The sequence below is a fragment of the Enhydra lutris genome, unplaced genomic scaffold (assembly GCF_002288905.1).
Source record: "Enhydra lutris kenyoni isolate GAN:26980312 unplaced genomic scaffold, ASM228890v2 scaffoldscaffold7, whole genome shotgun sequence".
Classification (NCBI taxonomy): Eukaryota; Metazoa; Chordata; class Mammalia; order Carnivora; family Mustelidae; genus Enhydra; species Enhydra lutris.
Window position 1 is genome coordinate 35,770,984 of NW_019154091.1, and position 16,046 is coordinate 35,787,029.

Consider the following 16,046-nt stretch of genomic DNA (forward strand, 5'->3'; position numbering starts at 1 on the left):
GAGTACAAACAGGTGGAGTGGCAGGCAGAGGGAGAAACAGACTCCCTGCCCAGCAGAGAGCCCTATTCGGGACTCGATCCCAGGACTCTGGGATCATGACCTGAGCAGAAGGCAGATGCTTAGCTGACTGAGCCACCCAGGCGCCCCGCATCTTTAATTTTAAAAGCATAATAATAATAATGTTAATTTAAATGGCATCTTACACTCTGTTAGCTGGAAGTATCTATTCCCTTCCTTAATGTGCACACTGTCTCTCAGTCCCAAAGACCAGCAATAAGAGCTCCTGCTTTGCGGCCAAGCAGGTAAAGTCAAATGAATTATATAGGACTTTGGAATAGAAATTTTGCCTCCTAAACTAATGATTTTTTTCTCTTTCTGATTGCACTACAAGAATGACTAGAAGACTAGATGATTGGTTGCACAAGAGTAATTTTTGCAAAAGCAGTCTTTTCCACAAAAGCCATATATTTTGAATTCAGAAGCAGCGGCCTCCCCAACCATTAAAAATGTTTATTTCATCAGAGAGAACCAGCATCTAAATGACTGCATTAAACTTGGAATGCAGGTTGAACTTTTCGAATAAAAGGCTTTAAATTTCTGCCCTTATACGATTTGGTCTATTAAAGATTTTGCTTCTCTCTCCTACTTCAGTCTGTATGCATTCTATTTCTTCACTCAATAGAAACTTAAAACCTAACTACATGATAGAAGCTGGGTGCTGGGGATGCAGTAGTGAGGAAAGCATCAAAGGTCTGTGCTCCCTTCTTGCCTCAAGGCTCTAAGTACCATCTACACATTGATTCCCAAATCTCTGGCTCCAGCTTGGAGCATTCCTTGAGCTCAGGACAACTGCAAACCGCTTCTGCCTCAGCATCTTCATTTGAATATCTGATGGACATCTTGAACGTGCCACAAACTGAGCACCTGTTCTCTCTCCATACACCTGTTCCTTTTGCCATCTTTCCTATCTCAGTGGTGACGTCATCCCTCCCATGGCTCAGACCAACCTGGCAGTCTTCCTTAATGGCTCTCTTCCTTTTAAGGTCCAATCCATTAGTAAATCCTGTCAACTCTACTTGAGAATAAATCCAGGACTGACCACTTTTCAGCACCTCCAGGTTCGAGCAACCTGGATCGCTACATTTAGTCTCCCAATTGGTCTTCCTGCTTCACTCTCCTTAAATTAGAGTCTGTTCTCCACACAGGAGTCAGAGTAGTGCTTTCGGAAACTTTTTTTTTTTTAAGATTTTATTTATTTGAGAGAGGAGGGAGGGAGGGACAGAGGGAGAAGGAGAAGCAGACTTCCTGCTGAGCAGGGAGCCAGATGTGGGGTTTGATCCCAGAACCCCAGGAATATGACCTGAGCCGAAGGCAGATGCTCAATGGACTGAGCCACCCAGGCATGCCATTGAAACACTTTAGATCATGTCAGTCCTCTGTGAATACTATCCAGGTCTCCCCATTCTCTCAGTAATAGCCAACATCCTTATATGATTCACAAGACCCTCTACCATCTGCCCCTGCTTTACCTCTAAATTTTACCTTGAGGGCCACCTGGCTGGCTCAGTTGGTAGAGCTTGCCATTCTTCATCTAGGGGTTATAAGTTTGAGCCCCACGTTGGGTATAGAGATTACTTTAAAAAATAAAATCTTAAAAAAATGATCACCTAAGTCTAAAAAAATGATCACATAAGTCTAAACCATAGAAGTTTAGCCTTTCCAATTTGGCCTACTCCTCCCTTCTTTACTCTTTCAAATCTTGGACATTAAGGGAAATTTCTGAAGTGGGGTAATGTATAGAATAGCTAGTACTTCTGAGTGCTTATTATGGTTAGACATTGTACTAAGCACGTTAAAGACAAAGTAAATGTATTTAGGAAAACTGTGGTGGGGACAAATCTCTTGCATGCTCCTGAGTTGTACTCCTGGTCACTGATTTGATGGATTGCAAATTCTACTTTGCTTCCCCGGTGGGTACCCAGACAAGGATGGCCTGATGCCAGTTCACACTCAAGGATCTCTAAGGTGGGCGTGGATTTAATGTGGAGAAGCCTCACTTCGCTTTACAAGGCTCTCTCTCACTCGCCTCCGACAAACCACACCACATACGAAGTACAGCAGATTTCACTGAAGTGTTGGCAAAATCCAAAGGAGTAATACATGTGAAAGAAGTATTGAATTAATAGGCTAATTTTGGCTCTTTATAGTTTCGGAAAGAATTTCCAGAGAATTATGCTGTGCACAGGACTCTGCTCAAGACCCCATTTCTGCCCTCCAGGCTACTCCTCTCGGTCAAAAAGCCTCTTTTTCTCACTTCCACAGGGAAACTCGACCTTGGGTTCTTCTGGATTATTCTCACACCCAGATCCTTTTCCTGTGTAGACATTTATTTCTCCAAGTCTTTATTTCTGAAAAAGATTCTGAGGGCACCAGAAAGAGGAGAGCCAGTTATCTTTGGCACTCTGAATTCCATGGAACGGATGGGAAAAAGGGGAAGGGCACTTCACATATTCCTCAGTGGAGACCAGAGTGGGCAGGGCCACAGGCATTCTGATCCCTTTAAATTGTCTCCTCAGAAAAGAGCTGGGTCTTTACCATATTTTCATCCAATTGTCCAGAGAATTGCACACCCACCCACACATATATACACATCCTCCTAAAAGATAAATATTAATTTTAGAGATGGTAGTATCTCCAAATCCAAAAATTAGAAATTCCCCCATGGCCCAAATGATATTGCTGCTGTACTTTTCATGATTATGCCAAGCTATATTAGTTCCCTTTATGTATTCTCTCATCAAATTATTCCCCTTTATTCCAGCCAGAAATAAGAAAACTGGCCCATTGCTGACCCACATGCCTCTTTGTTGGTTTTGGTTTCACTTGTTTTCATTTTGCGCAATTCTGATCATTTCTAAGTCTATAATTCAGTGGCATTAATTATATTCACAAGGTTGTGCCACCATCACCACTGTTTCCAAAACATTCTCATCACCCCATAAAGAAACTTCATAACCAGGGGCGCCTGGGTGGCTCAGTGGGTTAAGCTGCTGCCTTCAGCTCGGGTCATGATCTCAGGGTCCTGGGATCGAGCCCCGCATCGGGCTCTCTGCTCAGCAGGGAGCCTGCTTCCTCCTCTCTCTCTGCCTGCCTCTGCCTGCTTGTGATCTCTCTCTGTCAAATAAATAATAAATAAAATCTTTAAAAAAAAAAAAAAAAAGATTACCGAAACTTCATAACCAGTAAGCAATAACTCACCATTCCCTCCTTGTACCTCCTGGTAATCTTTTTTTTTTTTTTTTTAAAGATTTTTAATTTTATTTATTTGACAGAGATCACAAGTAGGCAGAGAGGCAGGCAGAGAGAGGAGGAAGCAGGCTCCCCGCTGAGCAGAAAGCCCGATGTGGGGCTCGATCCCAGGACTCTGGGATCATGACCTGCGCTGAAGGCAGAGGCTTTAACCCACTGAGCCACTCAGGCGCCCCCTTCCTGGTAATCTTTGATCTGCTTTATTAATTTGCTTTCTCTAGATATTCCGTGTAAGTGAAAAACATACAATGCTTGTCCATTTGCATTTGGTTTCTTTCACTTTGTATGTTTTCAAGATTCATGGTTTAGCATATATCAGAACTTCATACCTTTTTATGATTTATACATTTATAATGTCCCATTGTACGTACATAGCACATTTTACTTATCCATGCATCTGGACACTTGGGTTGTTTCCACCTTTTGGTTATCCTGTGTAGTGTCCCAGTGAAGATTTGCATACAGCATGAGACCTTATTTTCAAAGTTGAAGTGGATGCGGCGCCTGGGTGGCTCAGTCCGTCAAGCGTTTGCTTAAGGCTCAGGTCATGATCCCCGGATCCTGGGATCCAGCCCTGCACTGGGCTCCTTGCTCAGTGGGGAGCCTACTTTTCCCTCTCCTTCTGCTGTTCCCCCTGCTTGTGCTTGTGTGTGCTCTCTCTCAAATAAATAAATAAGATCTTTTTTTTTAAAAGATTTTATTTATTTATTTGACAGACAGAGATCACAAGTAGGCACAGAGGCAGGCAGAGAGAGAGGAGGAAGCAGGCCCCCTGCTGAGCAGAGAGCACGATGCGGGGCTCGATTCCAGGACCCTGAGATCATGACCTGAGCCGAAGGCAGAGGCTTAACCCACTGAGCCACTCAGGCGCCCCTAAATAAATAAAATCTTTAAAAAGAAGATTTATCAAACTAGAAGTCACCTTCTGAATGACATAGACATCGGCACACACACACATACATAAAATTCTGGGGGCGCCTGGGTGGCTCAGTTGGTTGGGTTTCGGCTCGGGTCGTGGTCCCAGGGTCCTGGGATCGAGCCCCGAATTGAGCCCTGCAGCAGGCTCCCTGCTCGGCAGGGAGTCTGCTTCTCCCTCTGCCCCTCCCACTCTCTCTCCATCTCTCTCTCTCTGTCAAATAAAAAATAATATCTTTAAAAAAGTTCTGGCTGAGGGGCGCCTTGCTGGCTCAGTCGATACAGTGTGCGCAACCCTTGAATTCAGGATTGTGAGTTGGAGCACCATGCTGGGTGTAGACATTAGGAAAAAAATAAGATCTTAAGAAAATAATTCTGGCTGAAACTGTGATCACTTAAAAAGATCCAGCGGCGGGGCACCTGGGTGGCTCAGTGGGTTAAAGCCTCTGCCTTCAGCTTAGGTCATGATCCCAGGGTCCTGGGATCCAGCCCCGCATTGGGCTCTCTGCTCAGCAGGGAGCCTGCTTCCCCCTCTCTCTCTGCCTGCTTCTCTGCTTACTTGTGATCTCTGTCTGTCAAATAAATAAATAAAATCTTTAAAAGAAAAAAAAGATCCAGCGGCTCCTCACATAAGGGCCCTCCTTTCTGCTCAGCCTCTGGCTGGAAAGAGATTTTCATTCCACTTTTCACAAGCTCAGTCAATACCTGAGAAGTAGAAAAGCTACACATGACGTCTGAACCCGTCAGCCATTCTTCCATACTGTCGATGCAATACTGTCAGGCTGGTAAAACCAGCCCAATACAACCATGATCAGGTTGACTGTATCAGCTCAGGAACCTTTATCAGAGCTACAGAGGATTTTCCTCCCTGTATTCCTATATCACTTAGAACTGGGCTTGGCTAGATATGTCAGGCAAACTCAGTGAATTACTTATGGAAGTTATAATTTCTCTCCCACATAAAACATGTAGGTGTCTGACAGGGAATTTATTTATTTTCTTTTTTAAAGATTTTATTTATTTATTTAACAGAGAGAGATCACAAGTAGGCAGAGAGACAGGCAGAGAGAGGGGGGGAAGCAGGCTCCCCGCTGAGCAGAGAGCCTAATGTGGGGCTCGATCCCAGGACCCTGGGATCATGACCTGAGCTAAAGGCAGAGGCTTTAACCCACGAGCCACCTAGGCTCCCTCTGGCAGGGAATTTAATCTAAATCTAATTGAAACATGCATTTTGGAGCTCTTCATTTTGTCAACAGTATCTGTGGGTCATGTTTTTGAGCCGGAATGTTTTTCACATCTCTTAGTTCAACGATGGGATGTGAGTCTCAGCCAGGCACCACTGGGAAATGAAATGTTGCATATCGGGAACCATACAAAAATAGGGGGTGTGGGAGAGGATATAGGAAGGTGTCTATGGGGTTGCCTGGCTAATTCAGTTGGTGGAGCATATGACTCTTGATATCCAATCTGGGATATAAGTTTGAGCCATACATATTGTGTGGAGATTAAATTAAAAGTGACTATGGAAAAAAAAAAAGTGACTATGGAGTCAGTTCCTCCAAATTGGTTTCTGGAGCAGAATTATCTGTGAATACTTACTTGATTTATAAAGTAGATTTGTTACGGTGTTGGAAAAATCTATGAACACAACGTAAGTACATTCTTGGATATCTCCTGTTTGAAAATCTCTTCAGTGTAGAGACTATGAAAAGATTTCCTCCAACAGATGTAAAAGTTTTAAATGTTTATTACTTGAAAATGAAGGTTCTGGAGAGACAAAAATATGTTTTCATGTTCTGTTTGAAGGCGGTATTTGAAAAGCTCTTGTAAGTGACGAGCACGATACTTGAAAACTGAAGTTCGTTCAGTTCATATTTATCGAAGTCCTACTATGAGAGACCATAAGGCTGAGCTTTGAAGGGGAACAATGACACCCATTGTAGTTCTTCAAGGGGCTCGTAGTTTTGATTAAACTTTCCAAAGTAGACAAAATATTTAAATGACAACATAAAAGAATTAAATATCAGTGAAAGACAGATCTAAAAATTACAAAATCATGGACACCTGGATGACTTGGTTGGGTGTCCAGCTCTTGGTCAGCTCTGGTGGTGGTCTCAGGGTCATGGGATCTGGCCCCATGTTTGCTTGGCACCCAGCGTGGAACCTTCTTGTCCCTCTCCCTCTGCTCCTCCCCACACTCTTTCTCAAATAAATAAATAATGAAAAATAAAAATTATAGAATCATAATATCTCAGAGTTGAGGAACCTTGGTGTGTATCTGGCCCTATGCTTGTCAAAATGACATGCATATTTAGAGATACATTTAAATATGAGTGCATGGCAGTATATTAGATCCTAACTACAGGATAAATAGGTCATGCTATCCTGGAACATACAAGTTTTCCAGAGAGCAGGGAAATAGCATTTTTTAAAATTTTATTTATGGCCCCACTCAGGAAAGAATGCACCAAATACCTTTTGTATTTTTTTTTAAGATTTTATTAACTTATTTGATGGAGAGAGGGAGAGAACGAGACCAGGAACACAAGCAGGGGGAGTGGGAGAGGGAAAGCAGACTTCCTGCCAAGCAGGGAGACTGATGTGGGGCTCAATGCGGGGCTCGATGCGGGGCTCGATCCCAGCACCCTGGGATCATGACCTGAGCCAAAGGCAGATGCTTAATGACTGAGCCACCCAGGTGCCCCTGTATTTTTTAAGCAAATAGCAAAGACGTAGATTACCAGCTTTACTTTTTTAAACCTAAGCTTAACATTACATATTTAGACAATTGTTAGAACTTACTAAGTTGCCAGCAGTCATAAACAACTAGAAAAAGATCCTCAATTTACATTAAATGAGAAATGTATTACCATTAATGCATTAATATCCCTCACTACTAAATACTGAAAGAAAAATATTTTTGTGGGAGATTCTTCCTGGCAATGTTAACTTCACAGCATATGAAAAAATCCTGGCCAACTTGGATTACGTTTAATAAAAAAAAAAGCAAACATTATTTAAAGTAGAATATAATATGCACATTCATTTTCCTTACATGTATGGCTTTTCCCCAGTATCCTCTCCCACCCTCATGTAAAAAGTAAGGGTTCTCAAAACATGAAAGATTTCAAAGATGATCCTCACTTGTATGTAGAGGAAGCCCACATCTGCCAGGCTCACAAATGTAGTTGCTAATAGAGCATCATGTAAATGTTAAGAATGAAACTTAGATTCCAGGGAAATTTCAGCCTAACGTGTGTTGTTTGGGATTATATCCTCAAATCGTCAGTATTTATTACTTTTTTTTTTTTTTACTTTGAGATTTTATTTATTTATTTGAAAGGGGGAGAGAGAGCACGCTAGCGCACAGAGGGAGAGGGAAAAGCAGACTCCCTGCTGAGCAGGGAGCCCAAATTGGGACTCCATCCCAGGACCCCAAGACCATGACCTGAGCCAAAGGCAGGCGCTTAACCGACTGAGCCACTCAGGTGCCCCCATTTTACTCTTACGGGGGAAATTTGAGGAACAGTGGCTCTCTAGTTCTCCATAGAAAACATGAATCCTGGGGTGCCTGGGTGGCTCAGTGGGTTAAAGCCTCTGCCTTCAGCTCAGGTCATGGTCCCAGGGTCCTGGGATTGAGCCCCACGCCGGGCTCTCTGCTCAGCGGGGAACCTGCTTCCTCCTCTCTCTCTGCCTGTCTCTCTGCCTACTTGTGATCTCTCTCTCTCTCTCTCTCTCTCTCTGTCAAATAAATAAATAAAATCTTTATTAAAAAAAAATAAAGTATGAATCCTAAAGCATCCCAAACAGTTGTCTACTAACCTCTTGTATAATTGCAATAACCTGACATGTGTCACCCACTGAATGCCATGAGCTCAGGTGGCTGCTGTGTGTGAATGTGAAAGCATGGTACTTGGAGTATGTGGAATACGCCCGGTCAAAACTTCAGTATCCTCTGTCCAGGTCACAGAAGCTCCATGAGCAAAGGCTGGGACTTTGTGGATGTGCTTCATTTGTTTTAGCAGCAGTGAGTAGCTTAGTTTGGTTTGACTGATGGCGCATAACAAAACAAGGATGACAGATAAAATTGAGATGTTATTCACATTTCATGTAAGCTTTTTAAAAAATTTTTATTTATTTGCGAGAGAAGGAGGCAGAGAGAGAACACTTGTTGAGTGCCTGCACACATGAGCAGAGGGAGGGCAGAGGCAGAGGCAGAGGGAGAGGCAGAGGCAGACTGCTCATTGAGCAGGAGCCTTACGTGGGGCTCGATCCTTGGATCCTGGGATCATGACCTGAGCCGAAGACAGAAACTTAACCGACTGAGCCACCAGGTACCCTTCATGAAAGCTTCTTAAGAAAAGCTTTTTTTTTTTTAAGATTTTATTTATTTATTTGACGAGAGAGAGAGAGAGTGATCACAAGAAGACAGACAAGCAGGCAGAGTGAGGGGGAAGCAGGATTCCCACTGAGCAGAGAGTCCATTGCAGGGCTTGATCCCAGGATTCTGAGATCATGACCCGAGCAGAAGGCAGAGACTTAATCCACTGAGCCACCCAGGCGCCCCTAAGAAAAGCTTTTGAACAAAGTTCTATACCTTGCACAATGGTTATAAATAAAAAGCTACTGAACAGGCATGATTTGCCCAGCATAAGAAAAAAATGTTCCCCCCAGAAGCTTCATTCCCTGTTTCCCTTCTTTTAAAGGAAGGAAAATTCCATCTCTTATAATTACAATAACATTTTTCATTCCTGGGCATTTGGAGTTGGTGCAATTAAAAAGACTATTTTGTGAGGGGACATTTTGCTATTTTTAAAACTTATCTTCCTTACTAATTACCTTCTCCCCTCACCAACTTCTCTTGAAAAACCACAGGACAACCTGGTTAGTTTATTTTTAACAAAAACAACATGACTTGGAAATTATGCCTCTGGTGGCTGAGTGAAGTTTTGGACATCTGGACTTCACCACTGCTGATTTTCACCATGGGAAGCCCGAGGTGAGGTTTCACTCTGGCCAGCGTGTGAGGCCAAAAGGCCCCCTGGGAATCCTCGAGGGCACACATTCCTGGGTCTGTGAGCCAAGATGCTCAGATAATGTCTCCCCAGACCACTATTTTTGGACCCCAGGTAGATTGCTCAATATGATACTTTCTTGTTTTTGAAAAAGCCCAAAATGGGATCCGTGTGGGTGAAATGTGGTTTTGGGAGTGCTCTAACTTCTGCATTTCCTGATTTTTGTTTTTCTCAGTTGGCTGCCAGACACATTACTGAATTTCTCTGGGGTATGAACAAGCTGAGGGACAGACCTTTAAACATATACAGGAATTACTCACTCAACTTCTGTGCAGCTGCCCAGGTCTCATTGAGGTTGCGAGAACAAACAAGTATTCATCAAAAGCCCAGGGCTGGCCAAAGGGCTGAAGAAAAAGTTATTCTCGATGGGAAAAGTCACAAAAGAAGCTTCACTGATCATGCACATAATGAAAAACAGTCCAGAGCAGTGGGACAAGTTAGGTTTTGAAATGAAGCACGTTGAGTTCAGTTGTCGCTGCCACTTCCTAGCAGAGTGTTTGAGTGTGTCTGTTTCAGTTTCCCCACATGAAAAGTATGAAAAAAAAAATTAGTATTAACAGCTAATCTTTATTATGCACATACCTTATGCCAGCTTCTGTGCCAAGCATGTTGCATATATTAAGTACAAGAGGTGGGGACTATCATCCCAATTTTCAGACATGAACACTGAAGCTCAGATATGAAACAACTATCTTGCAGGATTGTTCAACATAATGGAAGCAAGGGACTCTACGTATTGCCTAGTGCATGGCAGATATTCTATAAAGAACTGGTTTTATAAAATATTTTATAGAACTGATATATTTAGAAGGACAGATATTTAAAAAATACCAATGGTGAGCATCACGTTATGGGAGCGCATGGTTTTCTGATTAGTAATAAAATGGGAGTGAGGAGTTTTGCGGTTCTCACACTGCAGTCTGAGTGAGTGTCTAAAATTGCAGATTCCAGGATTTAATCCCCAAAGAGTTTATTCAGCAAGTCTGGAATGCAGCCCAGGTTCTCTGCCTTTCTGACAAGTAGCCATTCATTCCAAAGCAGGTGGTCCATTTGGAACCTAATTTTGAAAACTATTGGCCTAGTGGAGCTCAAAACTCTCTAAAAGTCTGTGTTTGTATGATCTCACTCTACAGTTTGTGTTTGTATGACTTCATATAGTTTTGAAAAATTGGCGAAGTGTCTGCTTCATGGCTCTTTAGCCAGTTGAAATGCCAGGGAAAATTAGAGACGCTCCAGATAGCATGGAGATCTTTTCTCTTTTTGTGGGAAGGTGCATTCCAAAGACCAAATCCTATGTTCTTTGTTTGCTCAGTGATGTAATACAAAGAATGATGATTCCAGTCTTGACAAAACAGCTCTGAACTGGATAAGGGACAGTTCCTGAAGAAAGTATAGCATATTAAAAACAGTATGTTACCTATGGAATCGCCGTTCTCTCTCTTTCTCTCTAACTGGTCCTGAACACTTGAAATCAAATCACCCTCTGCTCAAAGCAAGTCCTGGCACATACTGGCAAATCCTTCCTCTGTTTTTATAGAGTCTGTGCTCATTACTGCTTTTCTTCTCAATAATTGTTCTGTCACTAATCATTAAATCAAATCCTCTTGGTTTTATTATATTCAGTATTCTTTTTTTTTTAAGATTTTATTTATTTATTTGACAGAAAGAAAGACAGCGAGAGAGGGAACACAAGCAGGGGGAGTGGGAGAGGGAGAAGCAGGCTTCCCGCTGTGCAGGGAGCCCGATGCGGGACTGGATCCCAGGACCCTGGGATCATGACCTGAGCCGAAGGCAGACGCTTAACAAGTGAGCCATCCAGGCTCCCCTATATTCAGTATTCTTGATGAGATTTGAGAAACAGCTACTTGATACCAGCAGTTCCAAATTGTGGTTGGCCTGGTTACCTCCTCCCCGCAAACTCTCACATCTTTCCTCCTCCTCACCCATACATTGGCTGAAAGTACCAACAAAGATTTCTTTCCTTTACCAGAGGGAGACTGGAAGAGCCAACTATATCAGGAATAGTAGGAGAAAAACACTAACTTATCTAGTATACTCAGTGTTTTGGTTAATTTATTAATAATTTATTTTGGTTAATTTACTCTGCAGGGTCCTGTCTCCCACATATCCCGGGTACTTTAGACACCCCTCTGCAGGTTCCATAGAGGAGGTGTGGCTACAGCGTATGAAGAACTGAAGTCAAAGTTCTCCCTAATGAGACAGTTACTGTGGATAGGCTCTATAGCTAGTTGTTTATGCTCCAAAGAAATAACCTCCTTTTTAAAAAAAGATTTTATTTATTCCTTTATTTATTTATTTATTTGAGAGAGAGAGTGAGAGTGAGAGAGAAAGAGAGTGCCTGCATGAAAGCTGGCAGAGGAGCCGAGGGGAGGGAGAGGGACAAGCTGACTCTGCTGAGCTCGGAGCCTGACGTGGGGCTTGAACTCTTGAATTCGGGACCCTAAGATCATGACCTGAGCCAAAGCCAAGAGTTGGACACTTCATCAACTGAGCCACCCAGGTGCCCCTTCATACATATCATTGTAACAAGCATGGTTATGGCAGGCACAAAAGATCAGAGTATACAATTCCATTTATATTAAATATCCAGAATAAGAGACTCCCGAGAGGCAGAAAGCAGATTGGTGGTTTCCCAGGGGCTGGAGGGAGGAGGAATAGGGAGTAACTGCATAATGGATGTGGAATTTTCTTTTGGGGTGATAAAGTTTTGGAAGTGGGGAGAACCTGGTTGGCTGATTCAAAAGAACTTGAGAGTCTTGACCTTGGGTTCATGAGTTGGAGTCCCATGTAGGGTGTAAAGATGATTTAGATGAGTAAACTTAAAAAAGTTTGGGAAGTAGTAAGTACAATGTACGTACCGAATATCATTGAACTGTACTCTTTAAGATAGTTTTATGTTAAGTGAATCTAAAAAATTCTTGATTAATTCAGACTTCAAGGACTGAACAGCCAGAAAAAGGAGGAGAGTGACTAGTAATGGGAATGGGAAGGAATAACTCAAGATATAAATGGCGGGGCACCTGGGTGGCTCAGTGGGTTAAGCCTCTGCCTTCGGCTCAGGTCATGATCTTAGGGTCCTGGGATCGAGCCCAGCATAGGGGCTTTCTGTTCAGCAGGGAGCATGCTTCCCCCTCTACCTCTGCCTGCCTCTCTGCCTACCTGTGATTTCTTTCTCTGTCAAATAAACAAATAAAATCTTTTTTTTTTTTAAGATTTTTTTTTAAAGATTTTTTTTTTTTTTTTTTTTTTTTGTTTTTGTTTTTGACAGAGATCACAAGTAGGCAGAGAGGCAGGCGGAGAGAGGAGGAAGCAGGCTTCCTGCTGAGCTGTGAGCCTGATGCAGGGCTCGATCCTAGGACTCTGGGATCATGACCTGAGCTGAGGCAGAGGCTTTAACCCACTGAGCCACCTAGGCGCCTCAACCAATAAAATCTTAAAAAACAACAACATATAAATGGCAACTTCGCTTGACCAGCACTTAGGAAGTAGGTGCTCATGGGAACTGAAGGCTGTGGGTACAGCTGTTTAAAATTAATGACCTCTTTATTTCTGACCAGGAGGAAGCATAATGAATTTGTAGTATAAACTAAAGCACTGTTTTATCTCTAATCAAAAATCAAACCTGGAAAGAAAACAAGAAAATGTATGCCATTACAGGAAACCCAATGTGTTATTCACAGCAGAAAGAAAGAAGTTGAGTAACAAAGAAGTGATTCTAATCCCCTTGAGGGAAGGCACCACGTCCTCCTCAACTTTGTATCCCCAGCACTGTCCCACGCATAGATAGTCAAATGTTGCTGGTGGTCTGTCAGCTCCTGTTCTCGCCATCTAATTCATTTAATCTTACAAAGATCCTAAGCATTTGGTATCATTGAGTTCTCTGAGGCACGGAAAGGTTAGGATCATAATGGCAGAGTTAGGATTTGTACCCAGGTAGTTTAGCTCCAGAGTTTGTGCTCTGAAACACTTGCTGTATTTCCCGAAGGAATCAAAGAAACAATAATTAAAAGACTAACTAGTCAGCAAACATATGGATTTTCTTTATCCTTCCGAGGAGAGGAAAATATATGAACCTCTTTGGCATTTCCCATGTTCTTTCTCCAGCCAGATTCATAGCTCTCAACCACTGGGTGCCTGCAAAAAATTCTCAAGTAACCTAGTTCTTGGGTAGTCTATGGTGGTGTGTGAAGGCAAGCAACACCTGCTTTCAGCCTTAACTTTGAATATGGGAGTGCACACATATCCCTCACCAGGCAAAAATGTTGGGCGCCCTGGGATAAACAAGGAAGCAAATAAGTAGGATTGTACCAGCTAGCTCTAGTCTCAAAGCCAACCTTCAGTCTCTCCTGTAAAATTGCTGACCTTTAGCAAAAATGATTGTACACCTATCTTTGGCAGTGGTGATGTCTGAAGTTAGCCTTTGAGGGTATGCTAATCATGTGGAAAAAAATTCCTGTTTTTCCACCAAGAACGAACTAATAAAATTTGGTTGTCTTAAGAATCTTTTTTTTTTTTAAGTATACTGGATTTTTAGTTCCAATTTTTGGAAAAGTCTAGACTCTCTCACAAACCTTTTGCAACTCATTTCTGACTTTTTTTTTTTTTAATTCTATTTATTTATTTGACAGACACGGAGAGAGAGGAAATACAAGCAGGGGGAGTAGGAGAGGGAGAAACAGGCTTCCTGCTGAGCAGGGAGACTGATGCAGGGCTCCATCCCATAATCCTGCCCCGCAATCATGACCTGAGCCAAAGGCAGACACTTAAGACTGAGCCACCCATACGCCCCACTCATTTCTGACTTTAAACACCTTTGTCTTTGAATCTTCTTTCTGCAATGGAACGAACATTAACCTAACTCGTGAATTCAGTCGTGTTTCCACCACGCTAAATTTTATGAAGTTAGTAGCACCTCTCCACTTCTCAAAACCTTGCTCCCTGTCAGAAAAATAGGAGCCATAATCCCTTCAACCACCCACCTCCTGGGGTTGCTCTCAGAATGAAATATGAGGCTCATAACAAACAAACAAACAGCCTGATAAAAAATTTGAAAGTTAAATTTAGTCTGGGCTAGTTGGAGTAGGAGGTGGTATCATGCAAATCGCCCTCCACCACCACAAGGACCGAAAAGTTGAACTCAAGGACCCCAAGAGCTAGGGCGTCTGCCAAAGAATGGACAGGCTGAACAGGTTTCTGGCCAGATGAACCAAAGACACCTTCCACCAAGTTGTGCCAAAAAAGTTTGCGTTTCTCCAATCAGCCGCCTCGGTCCCTTCCCTGGACTGTTGGAAGATAAAGCTTCCTGGCGGAGAGGGCAAAACAGCTGTGGTTGTAGGGACAGTAACAGGTGACCTTGCTCGTCCCCAAGGTGCCGAACACTATCTGCGCCCATTGCGCAGGCACGGCCACGCCCAGAGAGGCATCCCCAAGGGCAGAGGCCAAATATTGGCCTTAGAGCAGCTGGCCATGGACTCTCCCAAGCGCTATGGCGCCGGCCTGACCTGCGCTCCAGTCCTCGAAAGGGCCGAGAGGTGTACAGGCATTTGGACAAGGTCTCATGAAAAGGGCACACCCACACCAGACCCTAAGTGGGGTGACTGCGGGGGGGGGGGGGCGCTACAAAAACTAACCCCAGATTCTGCTCGCTCGCGCGCTGTCTCTCTCTCTCTCTCTCTCTCTCTTTTTTTTTAAGATTTATTTATTTATTTGATAGAGAGAGAGAGATGGAACACAAGCGGGGAGTCGTAAGATAAGCAGACTTCCCGCAGACCAGGGAGCGGCCCCTGGGATCAAGACCTGAGCCAAAGGCAGCCACTTAACGACTGAGATACCCAGGCACCCCCAGATCCTGCTCTCTTATTAAGATTTTGAATGGTGGGGAAAAAATTAAATTTAAATGAGAAACCTTAAATTAGAGAGAAACTAGTATTGGTGATATTGTACATCCTTTGCAGGTTTGCACACCTGTCTGCTCGGTGGCTAATCAGCAAGGGTCAGCTCATTTTGGTGTAAGGGAAGGAAGAGTAAACCTACTCCAGAACAGTTAGGGAGAAACCAATCCACTGAAATAGAAAAAAATCTTTCTGTTATATTAAATATATAATGTTGCATGTGCTAACCCTTTTGAATCTTCCTCGTTCTCAGAACAGCTCCTGAAATAGATGTGCTCCCATAAATTTACAGGTGAGCAGCTGTTCGCTTAGGAACACAGTAGTGAGTGCTAGGTTAGGATTGGCCCTGAAAGAAACACGAATTCTTTTATATTAAAATGAACAGGATATGGGGTGCCTGGGTGGCTCAGTGGGTCTGCCTTTGGCTCAGGTCATGGTCTCAGGGTCTTGGGATTGAGCCCCGCATTGGGCTCTCTGCTCCTTGGGGAGCCTGCTTCCCTCTCTCCCTCTGCCTGCCTTTCTGCCTACTTGTGATCTCTCTATCTCTGTCAAATAAATAAATAAAGCCTTTAAAAAAAATGAACAGGATGATGTAAATATGTATTTTATTATACCTAGAGCTGTGTTGATTTGAGTGTAGGTACCCCATGCACAGATGATCTATTTGGCTGCAATGTGAAAGGAAAAATTATTACTGCCCTATGTCATTAGAACATACTGTGATTCTTAGGAATTGTACCTACACGTACAGTTTATAATTTATGAATTATTTTACTTTACCACTTATTATACTGTGCCTGATCTTTTCATCCTAGTTTCTGTGAGATAATGGCAA

General features: G+C 43.0%; 1 protein-coding gene across 1 annotated transcript in view; it reads left to right on the forward strand.

Moving 5' to 3' along the window:
* LOC111142053 (ribosomal modification protein rimK like family member B) overlaps positions 1–16,046 on the forward strand; it is a 158,493-nt gene that overhangs the window by 30,779 nt on the left and 111,668 nt on the right. The window lies entirely within an intron of this gene.